We start from the raw sequence: 13,603 nt of genomic DNA on the forward strand, positions 1-13,603 counted from the left end.
TCGCGAAGAGAACAGGGCGACTGCCATAACCCAATTTCTCAGGAACTTCGCTCAGTGGAACAGGGGTGAAAATAAGCCAACGCGTGTCTTGTGTTGTAAGCAGATGCTTGACCATTTCAGAGAAAACGACGGTCAAAGTTTATGATAATCCATCGAAGCGGTGGTGCAATGGCTGACTTTGCGGATTCACAGTTTTGCGCCCTGTGTTCGAAACCTGTTAATTATTTTTGTTTCTCATTTTTGTTTTTAATTTGTTCACTTCTCATGACCGTTGAAGATTAGTACACGAATGCTTTACAGAGTGTACTGAAAAGACATTGTCATTATTCGCCTGCTAATTATATGCCTGGTGAATGAAACTGTTTCATTGAAATTCCTGTAGTGTATCTTGATTCATAATCAATTTCAAGCGCCAGTTTTCGGAAAAGTGATCGATTATGCGTAGTTTTCCGTGACATTACACGTGAAAACTTCAGAAACGTTAACGACGTTTCTTCATACGAAGAAATGTCGCTGCGGCAAACCTGCCTTCAAACGAAGCTCGTGATTACCGGAATTTCTATGTATAGAATGTTTCTACGAACGGTATCATTCAAATCTTCCTGAAGAATAAGCATAAGAATAAAATATAAGAATTAGTAGTTTATATCAGAATAAAATATAATATTATGACAATTTAAAAAGATTGCAAGCCGTGAAAATATAATGTACACATTTATTGAAAAAAAAAGAATACAATAAAATAAATATAAGTAACAATCGGGTGTCGAATACGAGACGCAAACTTGAGACACCGTGACGTTAGTCACTATGCCATTAGTTTACGCTGAGCTTATAGCAGGGTAATGACATCTAAATTACGTCGAAAACTATGAGGGGCGTTTCCTCAGAAACGATCGAGTACCTACGGATAAGCCGAGACACGTATTTTTGTTCCTCTTCCACAGATCGAAGGTTCTGGGAAATCGGGTGTTCTCCTGGCCAAACGGAACCTGAACGCGGACCTTTGTGTTCTGTGAGTAATGCTCTCATCAACTGAGCTATGCAGGCGGAATACACAGGGTGATCAAAAAACGTCTGAAACGCTTATAGGGATATTGCAGGGCAGGTTGTACTCAGACATAAATGTTAAGAAAAAAATTCGGTACGTTGCGCCGTTTCTGAAGTATTTAGGATTCAAATTAACCAATCACGGCGTCGCGCTCTCACATTCAAGCGACCTGGCTGGGGAGATGTTACCCAACGAGTGCTTTGTTTGGTTAGCTTAAAAGTGAATTTACGGGCACGACAACTTGATGGCTAACTTCAGTGCTAAATATCTCGGAAACGGCGCAACGTTTCGAATTTTTTCTTAACATTTATGTTTCAGTAAATGTGCCCTGCAACATCACTACAAGCGTTTCAGACATTTTCTGATCATGTAGATGTGCATTATTACGAATGAACACAACTCGACGACACAGCTATACACATCATTGGTTCTGAAAATAAAGAGAGAAAGATGAAACTTTAACGCCCCATTGGTGTTTAACGGGCAGTAGAGGTAACTAATTAACAGAAGTAGCCCACCTTGTTCATGATGCCTTCAATGGCAAATATACGTTCGAAGATGTCATATTACCAGCCTGTCGGTCTTCTCAAATAAATGTGTCGAGGACATTATCCCTTCATACCACTGCACAAACATCTTTGCGATGATTGATCTGACTGTGGTGTTCCTTCAATTGTTACATGGTTAATGCACTTGATCTGATGTCCAATGAAGTCGGCACTAAGGACGTCTAGAACTGGATACGCAGAAGGAGCCATTTGTGAAATCACAGTTGCAATGACGTGTGGTTAAGTTCATGATCTGAATCATACGCACTTACCCCACTCTCCTTCCTAATGCCGCCTTAGACTGCCACCTATTTTATACACTCCTGGAAATGGAAAAAAGAACACATTGACACTGGTGTGTCAGACCCACCATACTTGCTCCGGACACTGCGAGAGGGCTGTACAAGCAATGATCACACGCACGGCACAGCGGACACACCAGGAACCGCGGTGTTGGCCGTCGAATGACGCTAGCTGCGCAGCATTTGTGCACCGCCGCCGTCAGTGTCAGCCAGTTTGCCGTGGCATACGGAGCTCTACCGCAGTCTTTAACACTGGTAGCATGCCGCGACAGCGTGGACGTGAACCGTATGTGCAGTTGACGGACTTTGAGCGAGGGCGTATAGTGGGCATGCGGGAGGCCGGGTGGACGTACCGCCGAATTGCTCAACACGTGGGGCGTGAGGTCTCCACAGTACATCGATATTGTCGCCAGTGGTCGGCGGAAGGTGCACGTGCCCGTCGACCTGGGACCGGACCGCAGCGACGCACGGATGCACGCCAAGACCGTAGGATCCTACGCAGTGCCGTAGGGGACCGCACCGCCACTTCCCAGCAAATTAGGGACACTGTTGCTCCTGGGGTATCGGCGAGGACCATTCGCAACCGTCTCCATGAAGCTGGGCTACGGTCCCGCACACCGTTAGGCCGTCTTCCGCTCACGCCCCAACATCGTGCAGCCCGCCTCCAGTGGTGTCGCGACAGGCGTCAATGGAGGGACGAATGGAGACGTGTCGTCTTCAGCGATGAGAGTCGCTTCTGCCTTGGTGCCAATGATGGTCGTATGCGTGTTTGGAGCCGTGCAGGTGAGCGCCACAATCAGGACTGCATACGACCGAGGCACACAGGGCCAACACCCGGCATCATGGTGTGGGGAGCGATCTCCTACACTGGCCGTACACCACTGGTGATCGTCGAGGGGACACTGAATAGTGCACGGTACATCCAAACCGTCATCGAACCCATCGTTCTACCATTCCTAGACCGACAAGGGAACTTGCTGTTCCAACAGGACAATGCACGTCCGAATGTATCCCGTGCCACCCAACGTGCTCTAGAAGGTGTAAGTCAACTACCCTGGCCAGCAAGATCTCCGGATCTGTCCCCCATTGAGCATGTTTGGGACTGGATGAAGCGTCGTCTCACGCGGTCTGCACGTCCAGCACGAACGCTGGTCCAACTGAGGCGCCAGGTGGAAATGGCATGGCAAGCCGTTCCACGGGACTACATCCAGCATCTCTACGATCGTCTCCATGGGAGAATAGCAGCCTGCATTGCTGCGAAAGGTGGATATACACTGTACTAGTGCCGACATTGTGCATGCTCTGTTGCCTGTGTCTGTGTGCCTGTGGTTCTGTCAGTGTGATCATGTGATGTATCTGACCCCAGGAATGTGTCAATAAAGTTTCCCCTTCCTGGGACAATGAATTCACGGTGTTCTTATTTCAATTTCCAGGAGTGTAGATTAGCACCCACGGTCTTTCACATTTACATCTTCATTATACAAGCCACTTTACGGGATGTGGCGGATGAGAAACACACATCTAACTCTTTGACTACTAATAGACAACTTGCATATCAGCGGGATTAGATATTCCCAAGACACGGACCTGACAATGATTTATCTACATCCCTATGTCCAGTTGTACCATTTTCGTATAGAATCGTTTTTTAGTGTTATTTTATTGCTGTTCAGTGTTATTTCTGCTGCAGTAATATCAACTAAAAGCTACAATGTGGCCATCCGTATCCATGTTAATAGTTATTACCAAATTTCACTCTTGTGGTGAGAAATTGAAGAGCAAAGGAAGGAAGAATAAGGTTTAGTGTCCTGCTGAAGACGTCATTTGGAGGGGGGGGGGGGGGGGCGGTCACGAGGGAAATCACGGAAAGCTTCAGTCTGGATACTGAAAGGGGATTTGAGCTTCATGTCTCCCGAAAGCGAGTACCTCCACCACACCACCACCTCTCTCGGAAGATGAGGATTCCTCATAAGTTTGATTGTATTGAGCTAACTAATTATTTTTATTAATAATAATCTCAGTGTGCTAGTACTTCTTTTTCTTGTGCCTTCGTCCAGCATCATCGGAGGGCCGGCATGGTTATTAAAGAATTTGGCGTGATTAATATAGGGGTGGTTAGATGCCCTTCCTCTTATGCGTGTAATGTTATTCATATGAAAGCGAGAAAAGGTTTTCTAAATCTTTTTTGAATCGTGCAGCTGAGGCCGGACTTGGGCATCAGGCTGGTATTCACTACCTGGTATTCACATAGTGGGATGTCGGACACTGTCTGAAAACCACATCGGCTGGCCAGTTCACCGATCCCGGTCGTTAATTCGACGGACGAATTCGATCCAGTGCTAGGGCATCTCCCTGACTCGAAGCGGCACTTTAACACACATGGCTATCCAAGCGAGTTTGGAGTGCTAGTACCGGATGGAGATTATTGTTACCTCTCTTCAACAGTTTTGTATGACAGTAGTCTCGGCGCTGCAAATGCTGGCGTTGCCGATTCAAGTTTCAAAGTAGTTAATACACCGGATTCGAGTTCACAAGGAACGTTGAAAGACAAATCCTGCCATTCACCACAGCGACTTCCTTTCCCAACGACAGCGGCGTCAACTTTTCACGTTATGCAAGCTCTCCAGACACACAAAATCTAGGATCGAACTGTACAGATAACAACCTTTCACTGGCTTCAAATGGCTCTGAGCACTATGGGACTTAACATCTATGGTCATCAGTCCCCTAGAACTTAGAACTACTTAAACCTAACTAACCTAAGGACAGCAACAACACCCAGTCATCACGAGGCAGAGAAAATCCCTGATCCCGCCGGGAATCGAACCCGGGAACCCGGGCGTGGGAGGCGAGAACGCTACCGCATAACCTTTCACTATCACAAGGTAATTATATTCCATCGTAACAGTCTACTGAGATTTCGGTATTAAATACTGGCATAAAAAAACACATATCGAATTTTTCAGGGCTAACGAATGCTAGCGCGAGGGATTAGCCGAGCGGTCTAAGGCGCTGCAGTCATGGACTATGCGGCTGGTCCCGGCGGAGGTTCCAGTCCTCCCTCGGGCATGGGTGTGTGTGTTTGTCCTTAGGATAATTTAGGTTAAGTAGTGTGTAAGCTTAGGGCCTGATGACCTTAGCTGTTAAGTCCCATAAGATTTCACACACATTTGAACATTTTGAACTTTAGAACAAAGCCATAAAATCTGGACTATGGAGCAATGGCAGAAAGTAATTCCATCGGATGAGTCTTGTTTCATACTGTTTCCAACTTCTGGCCGAGTTCACGTCCCAAGAGCGAAACACAACGGGGTTCGGTGGTGATTTGGGCAGCCGCGGTCAACCTGCAAGGTCGCTTTACTGTCAAGGATTATCTGACCATTCTGGCTGATCAGGTCCATTCCATGGTACAATGTTTGTTCCCCAATGGTGGTGCTGCGTCCCAAGGCGACGGGGACCCAGTTCACGAATCTCGCATCCACCAGGACTCGTTTTGGGAGCACGACGATCAAGTGTCGCATCTCCCCTGGCCACCCCAGGTACCAGATCTCAACATTATTCAGCCTTTATGGTCTACTTTGGACACAAGGCTACATGATCGCTAACAGCCATCCTGAACTTCCCACACATTTTTGAACGAATGCTACTTGGCTCAGTGGTCTCGGGTAGTGACAGGCTAAGGATCGCGTTTCGTCAGTAGCGTGCTTTTGTGTCGCGTCGAGATTCAGGATGCAGCTGTTAATCAGCAGCGATATGCAATCAAATTTTGCATTAAACTTTAAAAAATCGGACTCTGTGACGGTAGGCCTGTGTCAGGAAGCCTTCGGAGAGGAAGCTACGTCCCAGAAAAGAACTCACGAGTAGCACAAGATGTTCCAGATACGCGGAGAAAACGTCGACGACAACAAGCACTTCATGCGTCTTTTATGACCCCAAAAGTACGAAAATGTGGAGAAAGTACCAAAAGTTTTGAACAGGGGTCTACTCCTGAGCCTAAGAATAATAGCAGAGGATTTTAATATGTCAAAATCGAATGTTTATCTCATTTTGGAAGGCGAAGTAGTGATGAGAGAGGTGTGCCCAAACACGGTCCCTAAAATTGTGACCGATGAACAAGTGGAAAAAATGGTTCAAATGGCTCTGAGCACCATGGGACTTAACATCTGAGGTCATCAATCCCCTAGAACTTAGAACTACTTAAACCTAACTAACCTAAGGACATCACACACATCCATGCCCGAGGCAGGATTCGAACCTGCGACCGTAGCGGTCACGCGGTTCCAAACTGAAGCGCCAAGAACCGCACGGCCACACCGGCCGGCGAACAAGTGGAAATCCGTGAAGTGACGCGGGAAGTGAACGTTGCGAAAGTTACTCTAATTTTTGGGACAGAGTAGTGACAGGCAACGAGACGTGGATTTTCTAGTACGACCCTGAAACACAGGTCGTTGGAGTGGGCAAGAGGCTTCGGTGCGCTGCCTTATTGAGGTCCGGATGACGCACTCCAAGAAGGCTATGGCGACTGGACTAAGGGGTGAGAAAGGTGCATGGATTCGGAAGGGATGTACTTTCAATATTTTTAAGGTTTTGTACATTAAAAAGCAATAAATTCCTTCAAAAAAAGTTATTGTTACAGCTTTTGGGACAGAACCTGTATAGAAGAAGGAAATACACAGTCATTGGTTCGGAAACGCTTTAGTTACATATCAGAACCATTTTTATACACCTCCTCACGCAGCATTTTTCATAGTAAGCATAAAGGAACAGAAGGTACTAGCTACGGCAAGAACTTCTTTCTTACATGAAATGTTCAAAACACCCTATCAGTTACTCACAAGAACACAACATACAACAATACGACATGAAGCTATGTTCACGATGGCCTCTCGGTTACGTCTGGTTGAGTTTATTTAGATTCGGCACCAGTGTTTTGATGTTCATTTCATGAAAGTGATGTTGACATGCGATACATGGTATCACGCTACTTATAGCAAGCATCAACTGTTTAAGTAGTCTCTACGAATTTGGCGAACACAGCACTGTTGACTAATGTTCATCTTGGATTCCGTGGCAGATGTATAGGAAGGACTGGATCAAGTTCCCTTTGGACATAAATCCTCTAGACTATTAGTGGGAATATTTATAAATTTCTGTGTATCAAATCCAACTATCAGCAACAGTGTCCTCGATTTCATATTTTGGAAGTCATCGAAACCACACGTAATAGTGCAGCGATACATCAACACATCCATGGTTTAATGCGGCTGCTGGTTGATGCACTTAACATTGTCAACATAGGGCATTTTGACATTTCACATAAGAATGACTTTCTTGTCGTATGCCGGTACCTTCCGTTCCTCTATGTTTTCTGTTACTGAACATGTGTATCAAATCATTTCTAACATTGTAATAAAGTTTTCTCGGACCGAACACCATACAACATACTTTTTCTGTCTGACGAACATGTTCTGAAACTTTTACTGTGTCCTTAAACACTGACGAACGTGCTAAATTGATTATTCCCCATGAAGATCAGTAAAATTGGATGCTTTTACCTGCTTTAAATGTTTTAATATGTTATTCCGTTTTTTCGGCATATGTTTATGGTCGTGGTTACTGAAACATCTCAGTACGGAGAAGCTCGACCCGGAAATATCTAGCACGAAATCCAGTTGCAAAAGATAGTTATTGTGATTTCGCCAACCCAGAGGAGACGTGGTGTTGGCATATGCTTCTTAATAAACATATTGCACCCTCGTAGCCTAGGCTGAATTCCAAACTTTTCCATAGTGTCTCATGCAGTATTGGCATGTGACGCTATAGTTGGTAACCCGTTCGAACGGATTAGGTCGTTAATTTCGGCGGCCCTCCAACGCTCTGCGAGAAAAGTAGTCTGTATGCCAGTATCGTTTTCCACCTTGTACTTTCATCTCAACATCACACGCACTCATTACGTTAATGTTCACTGAAACATAGACTTAAGAGATATATCACGAGGGAAACGTGCCAGTGTGGGCTAAGGATGGAACCTTTTCCAGTTAGGTGGGCGAAGAACCCTCTGTGTCCCTCAGCCAAAAATGACGACTATTTCTTTAGTTTCTTCGAATGGAAAAGATGAGCTCCTAGACAATAATACAGCAACACCAAGTTGCAAGAATTGAACATTTTCATCGCGAAACCGAGAGATTCACGCAGTTTCCACTTGGTTTTATTACGGTATGCAGAACAGACGTGCAGTTATCATGTAATTGTAAACAAATACTGGTACTCACGTCAATCGCTCTTTCAGAAATTCTATCCAGTCGTCCTGCCGAAGGACTCCATCTCTGTCCAGATCGAACAGCTTGAATACTCGTTCCAGCAACTCCTGCAACCAAAAAGACAGCCGTATTGCTATCTGATTACAGAACATCGACAGTCAACATGTAGAGGAAAAGTTATTGCTAAACTGTAAATTTAAAATTAAATGGACACGTAGCATCTTCGCAGTCATTCAGCCCAAGGAACGTCAGAAAACAGCAAAGGTTATAATGACAAGAACAGGAAAACGTCAGATGCCACTGGAAGCCTTATGAGTAGCATTCCGTTGCAATCACTAAATTTTTTAGAAAAGCTAAAAATATAAAGCTTTAGCGGCTCTGTGCATGTATATTAGCTCAAAAATTGACATTACGTGGAAACATTGTCATGAAAAATGCAAGAAGATTGTAATTTATTAGGTGCTTTAGTGAAACTTCCTTTTGAGTCTAAAAAATGACATCAAACGAGGGGGCGCAATGATTACCAAACTTACTTCGTACTCGGCGGGGCGCCGGATTATATCTCCGACCGGATATCCTGATTTAAGTTTTCCGTCGTTACCGTAAAATGCATAAGATAACAGTTGGGATATTTCCTTCCGCCAATTCAGCTTGTATTCCGTCTCCAGTGACGTCGTCAACAGAACATTAAAACTTTAAACTCATTCTGTTTTCTTTAAAAAAAAAATCACCCAGATCTGTCGGCTCTTCCGCATATTATCGTTTTAAGTATACCAAGCATATCATTTAAATTTTCAAATGTAATGGAAAGTAAAAACAATAACTTGACAATCATAATAATTACCGAAGTGCTCCGTGTGCAGCCTGAATTAAACAAATGGAAACGTGACTGCCAGAAACAAATGTTTTGATAGTAAAAACGGACCCATTTTCTTTACCATCGCAGACATTTTCAACCATTCTAAAAGAAGAAAATAAAAGGTAATACAATGATCCGTGAGATGAGGAAATATGAATGTAATGTGAGTGATAAAAGAATATATGTATATGTACCTGACGTTTGTCTGACTTCCTTGGTATTTGAGACGTGGGAACAAAATCTTCAGGTTGATCGAAGCCACGACAAATTATTTCTTACGTAAACAGATACTTTCATTATGCTGGTTTTAGCATTCATTGCCGGACAAAGAGATCGTAACAGAAATGTGAACGAGTTTTGAGTTTCGGCAGGCAATCCTTTTGTATTGGACTCAGCTACTGTTTGCAATATCACTCAGAAATGCCCCATAATCTACCCACTCGTTCGCTAGTGTTTATGACACAGAACAACGAACCAGTTCTAAATTCCGAGTGGGTGCCCCGCACGCAACCTTATTTACATATTAAACGAGCAATACTTAACGTATGAAATCAGATTCTGTTTGATCAGTCGAACTGTCTGCTCTCAATAACTTGTAAGCTGTTATAATCCTTTAGAGATATCGTAATATAATGGAACTGAGAAGTAAAACAAAAATCTAACTTATCTTTTAAGGACAGAGTATATCTAATATCCTCAATTACTGATCATTCACTGAAGCAAAAGTACATCTACATCTACATACATACTCCGCTAGCCAAAGTACATAATCATAAGAGAATAGCAGTCACTCGCTTGGGAAATAAGAGCAACTATCATCAGAAGTATAAATTTCATTAAAATAAACTATTACTGAAGGAAAGAAACTCCTTATAGCAGTCCGCAGTCATTATGTAAGCCTATATTATTATTAAGTTGTGCGTGGTCTCTCATTTGAATTTCAGGTCTGTATGTTTGTGAGCAAAGACTTCCTTCAATAGATGGCATCAGCCGAAGCATGTAATGAACAGTAATAAATTTATTTTGTAATCGAGGCCGGAAGTTCAATCTAAAAGGAGCCTATCTCTGTTTTCTTCTTTGGTTCCTATTGCTGACTGATGCAGTTTGAGAATCAACAGTGAAAGCGGACGACGAAAGGAGGACATAAAGAGCAGATCATCGCAGGAAAGAGGGCTTTCCTTCCCAGAGGAAATCTGCTAATATCGAACATAGGGCTTAATCTGAGGAAGACATTTCTGAGGACGTAAGTTTGGCTCACGGCAGTGTATGGATTGTGGGAAATCCGGAAAGAAGAGAATCGAAGCTTTCGAGATGTGGTGCTATAGGAGGATGTAGAAAATTAGAGGAATGATAAGGTAAGGAAAGAGGAGGTTCTTAACAGAATCGGCGAAGGGAGGAACGTACGAAAAACAGAGACAGGTACGAGAAAGAGGATGAGAAGATATATGTTAAAGCGTCAGACTATTGGAGAGAGCTGTAATGGGCGAAAACTGTAGGGGAATACAGAGACTGGAATACATTCAACAAATAACTGAGAACGTATGGTCAAAGTGCTACTCCGCGATGAAAAGGTTGTCACAAGGGAGAAATTTATGGCGGGCCGCAACAGGCTAGTTAGAAGACGGATAACCAATACCTCTTGAGTGGAAACGGAGACAAATGTTTATTACAGTAAATACGCTGATATCTGGACAACTGTTTAAAGTTCGAGACTAGAATCAGCAATCTATAAACATTAGGGCTGTTGGCTACTAGACCACTGTTGTATTGTCACATGTTTCCGAGCATGTAATCGTGGTTGTCATTAATGGAAAAAAAATCAGCTTCAAATGAGACTCGTTGCGCTTGTCGCGTTAATTCGTATTTCAGTGTCACTATTTTAATGTTCTCTCTGTAGTATGTGTCGTTTTGCTCACAGTGCTTAACGACAACCACTATGATACTGTAATCGATGTATGTGCATCCAAGTGCAGAAAACATAATTTGACCATTATATAAACTGAGGCCTAAATGGAAATTTCGGATGGACTCTCAGACAAACAGCAGCTGAATGCAATTACTGTAGGCGGATCGTGAAAACAGAAATTAGATTTGCTGTCTTACTATCGCGACTACCAGAAAGACACGCAAAAATAATACTAAAGAAAAACTCATCTGTAGTGTGCTAAAAAACCTACAAGATATGACATAACCGAAGAGATCTCTCTCCACGTCAATTTCCCACGTAAACAATATACCTTACAAGGATTTACTAATTATTTCTTAATCTGTATCGTATTTAAATTACTTGTTCATTAGTGACAAGAAATTAGCTACGTAATTTAACAAGGTAATGACAACACTGAATTAGGGAAACATTCGTACTGACTAGCTTCATCACCAATTAGGACAACAAGCAGCAACGGCAGCGGCAGCCATCCGACGTCCTATGTCGGATAAAAGGCCTCCTCCACACTTTTGCATGCACTGTGGTCAGTAGTACCTATCCTTGCTGCTGCTGAATGTTTTATAATGCTATCCCATCAGTCGTCTATTAGATATTCTCGCTCTTTTTATTATCTCTAGGAATTCAGTCAATATCATCTTTGGGCTGTTTACTATCCATTCATTCGGATCAGTGGTTCCCAAACGTTTCCTCTGACGAAACACTTCGAGAATCCAGGTACTTTGACGGAACACATCGTTAATTTTGAAGTTTAATAAAACTTTAATGCATCAGAAAAATTGTTTTATTTACTGGTTACTTCAGGTATAAAATAATTAATAACATAGAAATTATAATAACGTTTTAAAAAATTAGTATTGTCAAAATGTCGAAAAAGGAAAAAAGCCATGTTATTAATAGTTTTTTTGCGGGGAACTTATTCTCTTCTCGCGGAACACCAGCGTTCCGCGGAACACATTGCGGGAAACGCTGGTATAGACGCATGATGTGCCGCCCATCTTCACTTTATTTTCGTAAGTTAAACCTCCTTTTTTGACGTCCTTCAATTCCTTGATCCAACTGTTTGTTTCAGTAGCTGCCCTAGCATAAAGACACAAGAGATTGATTATTGTTTGACTGTACTATTTAAATGAAGCACTGAAAATAGTAGGAGTCTAAAAACCCTAGGAGTAACAGTAGGGAACTACATAAGGTGGAATGACCACGTCTAAATAGCGTTGGAAAATCAGATTGCAAGTCTGAGTCTCATTAGAGGAATCTTAAGGAAACGTAATTCATTCGCGAAAGAAATATCTTACAAAACACTCGTTCAACCGATTCTTGAGTGTTGTTAATCAGTCTATCGTTCGACCGATTCTTGAGTATTGTTAGCCAGTCTAGATTCTATACCACACTGGATTAATAACCCTTACTTGGTTGGTTTAGTAGAAGAGATAGGAAAGGTCCAACGAAGAGCACCGCGAGTCATTACGGGCTGGTTTAGTAAGCAGAAGAGTTCAGCGACGAATTTCATACCGACGCTTACCGACACATCATTCATCCCACACACCATTCGCAATTTGAACAGGGAAATAGGTAGGATGGAACTGTCCACCACACATCGTAAGGTGGTTTGCGTGCTGTAGGTTTAGATGTAGCTGTGTTGTTACGAAAGTGACGTGTTTGCGTGCGAAACCAGTGTATGGAAAATGGTGGCACACAAGTGGTCTAGACCAGCAGCAGCGAATTAGTTCACGTGACCGTAACGGTCAGTACAACTTTGTCCTTGCTGTTGGCTTGGCGGACGGGCAGTACAGTGGGAATGGGCCTGAATGCGCCTATTGTCTGCTCTACTTGGGGCACCCTTGCCTTTGAGTCGGCTTCCACTGCACATAAATCACAAACACCTCATACCGTAGCAAACCTGTCCCTCATTAATGGAAGTATAAACGCTAGAATCATGACGAAAATCAAGCTGTTTATATTACTGAGCAGCATAGTGAACAAACACGGACTGTAGATATTTGTGAGAGCATAAGATATACAACTTGCATCTTGATTTCTACTTATTCAGGCCACTCAGAACAAAACACTAATTGCTAGGAAGTTTGAGAAATCGAAATACTGTCCTTTGTTCAGGCAACTTTACGTGCCATATTTCAACAAAATAATGCTAGCTTTCTTATAACTGTGAGTATGCTTACCGCACCTTTCTGACTTACGTGTCCAAAATATGTCGTACATCGAATATGTATACTACAGTGTTTGTTGTGGTCCTTTGGTAACCACTGTTGGTACTGTATAGACTGCACAGTATCGTGTGGAGCTACATTTTCAGGAACATGTCATAAACCTTATAGATTTTGTATCACGACGGGGCTCTGACAGCAATAGAGTCGATTTTACACCATCCTGTTTCTGAAATACATTTGTCGTCATTGAAATTTCGATTGGAGGAACGGTTCATATGTGTGGGTTTTTTGGCATACTCTGTATACCTTTCAAAATGTTTTAGCACATACCATTTTTGACTTTTTAAAGTTTTTTTATTTTTCGTATTCATTATTTCACTTTTTGCTGTTCTTCTCCTTTTAATGTTTAATAGTATGTTTTTGATTTGCAAAAATGTTCAAATGTGTGTGAAATCTTATGGGACTTA

At 42.8% G+C, this 13,603-nt stretch overlaps 1 protein-coding gene across 2 annotated transcripts in view; it reads right to left on the minus strand.

Annotated features, from left to right (window-relative positions):
- Positions 1–13,603, minus strand: part of LOC124798102 (NADPH oxidase 5) — a 495,656-nt gene that overhangs the window by 435,968 nt on the left and 46,085 nt on the right. For both annotated transcript variants that reach the window (XM_047261353.1, XM_047261352.1), the window contains exon 2: positions 8,174–8,268. The gene's annotated coding sequence lies outside the window, so the exon portion shown is untranslated. The remainder of the gene's footprint in view (positions 1–8,173; positions 8,269–13,603) is intronic.

Source organism: Schistocerca piceifrons, chromosome 5, assembly GCF_021461385.2.
Source record: "Schistocerca piceifrons isolate TAMUIC-IGC-003096 chromosome 5, iqSchPice1.1, whole genome shotgun sequence".
Lineage (NCBI taxonomy): Eukaryota > Metazoa > Arthropoda > Insecta > Orthoptera > Acrididae > Schistocerca > Schistocerca piceifrons.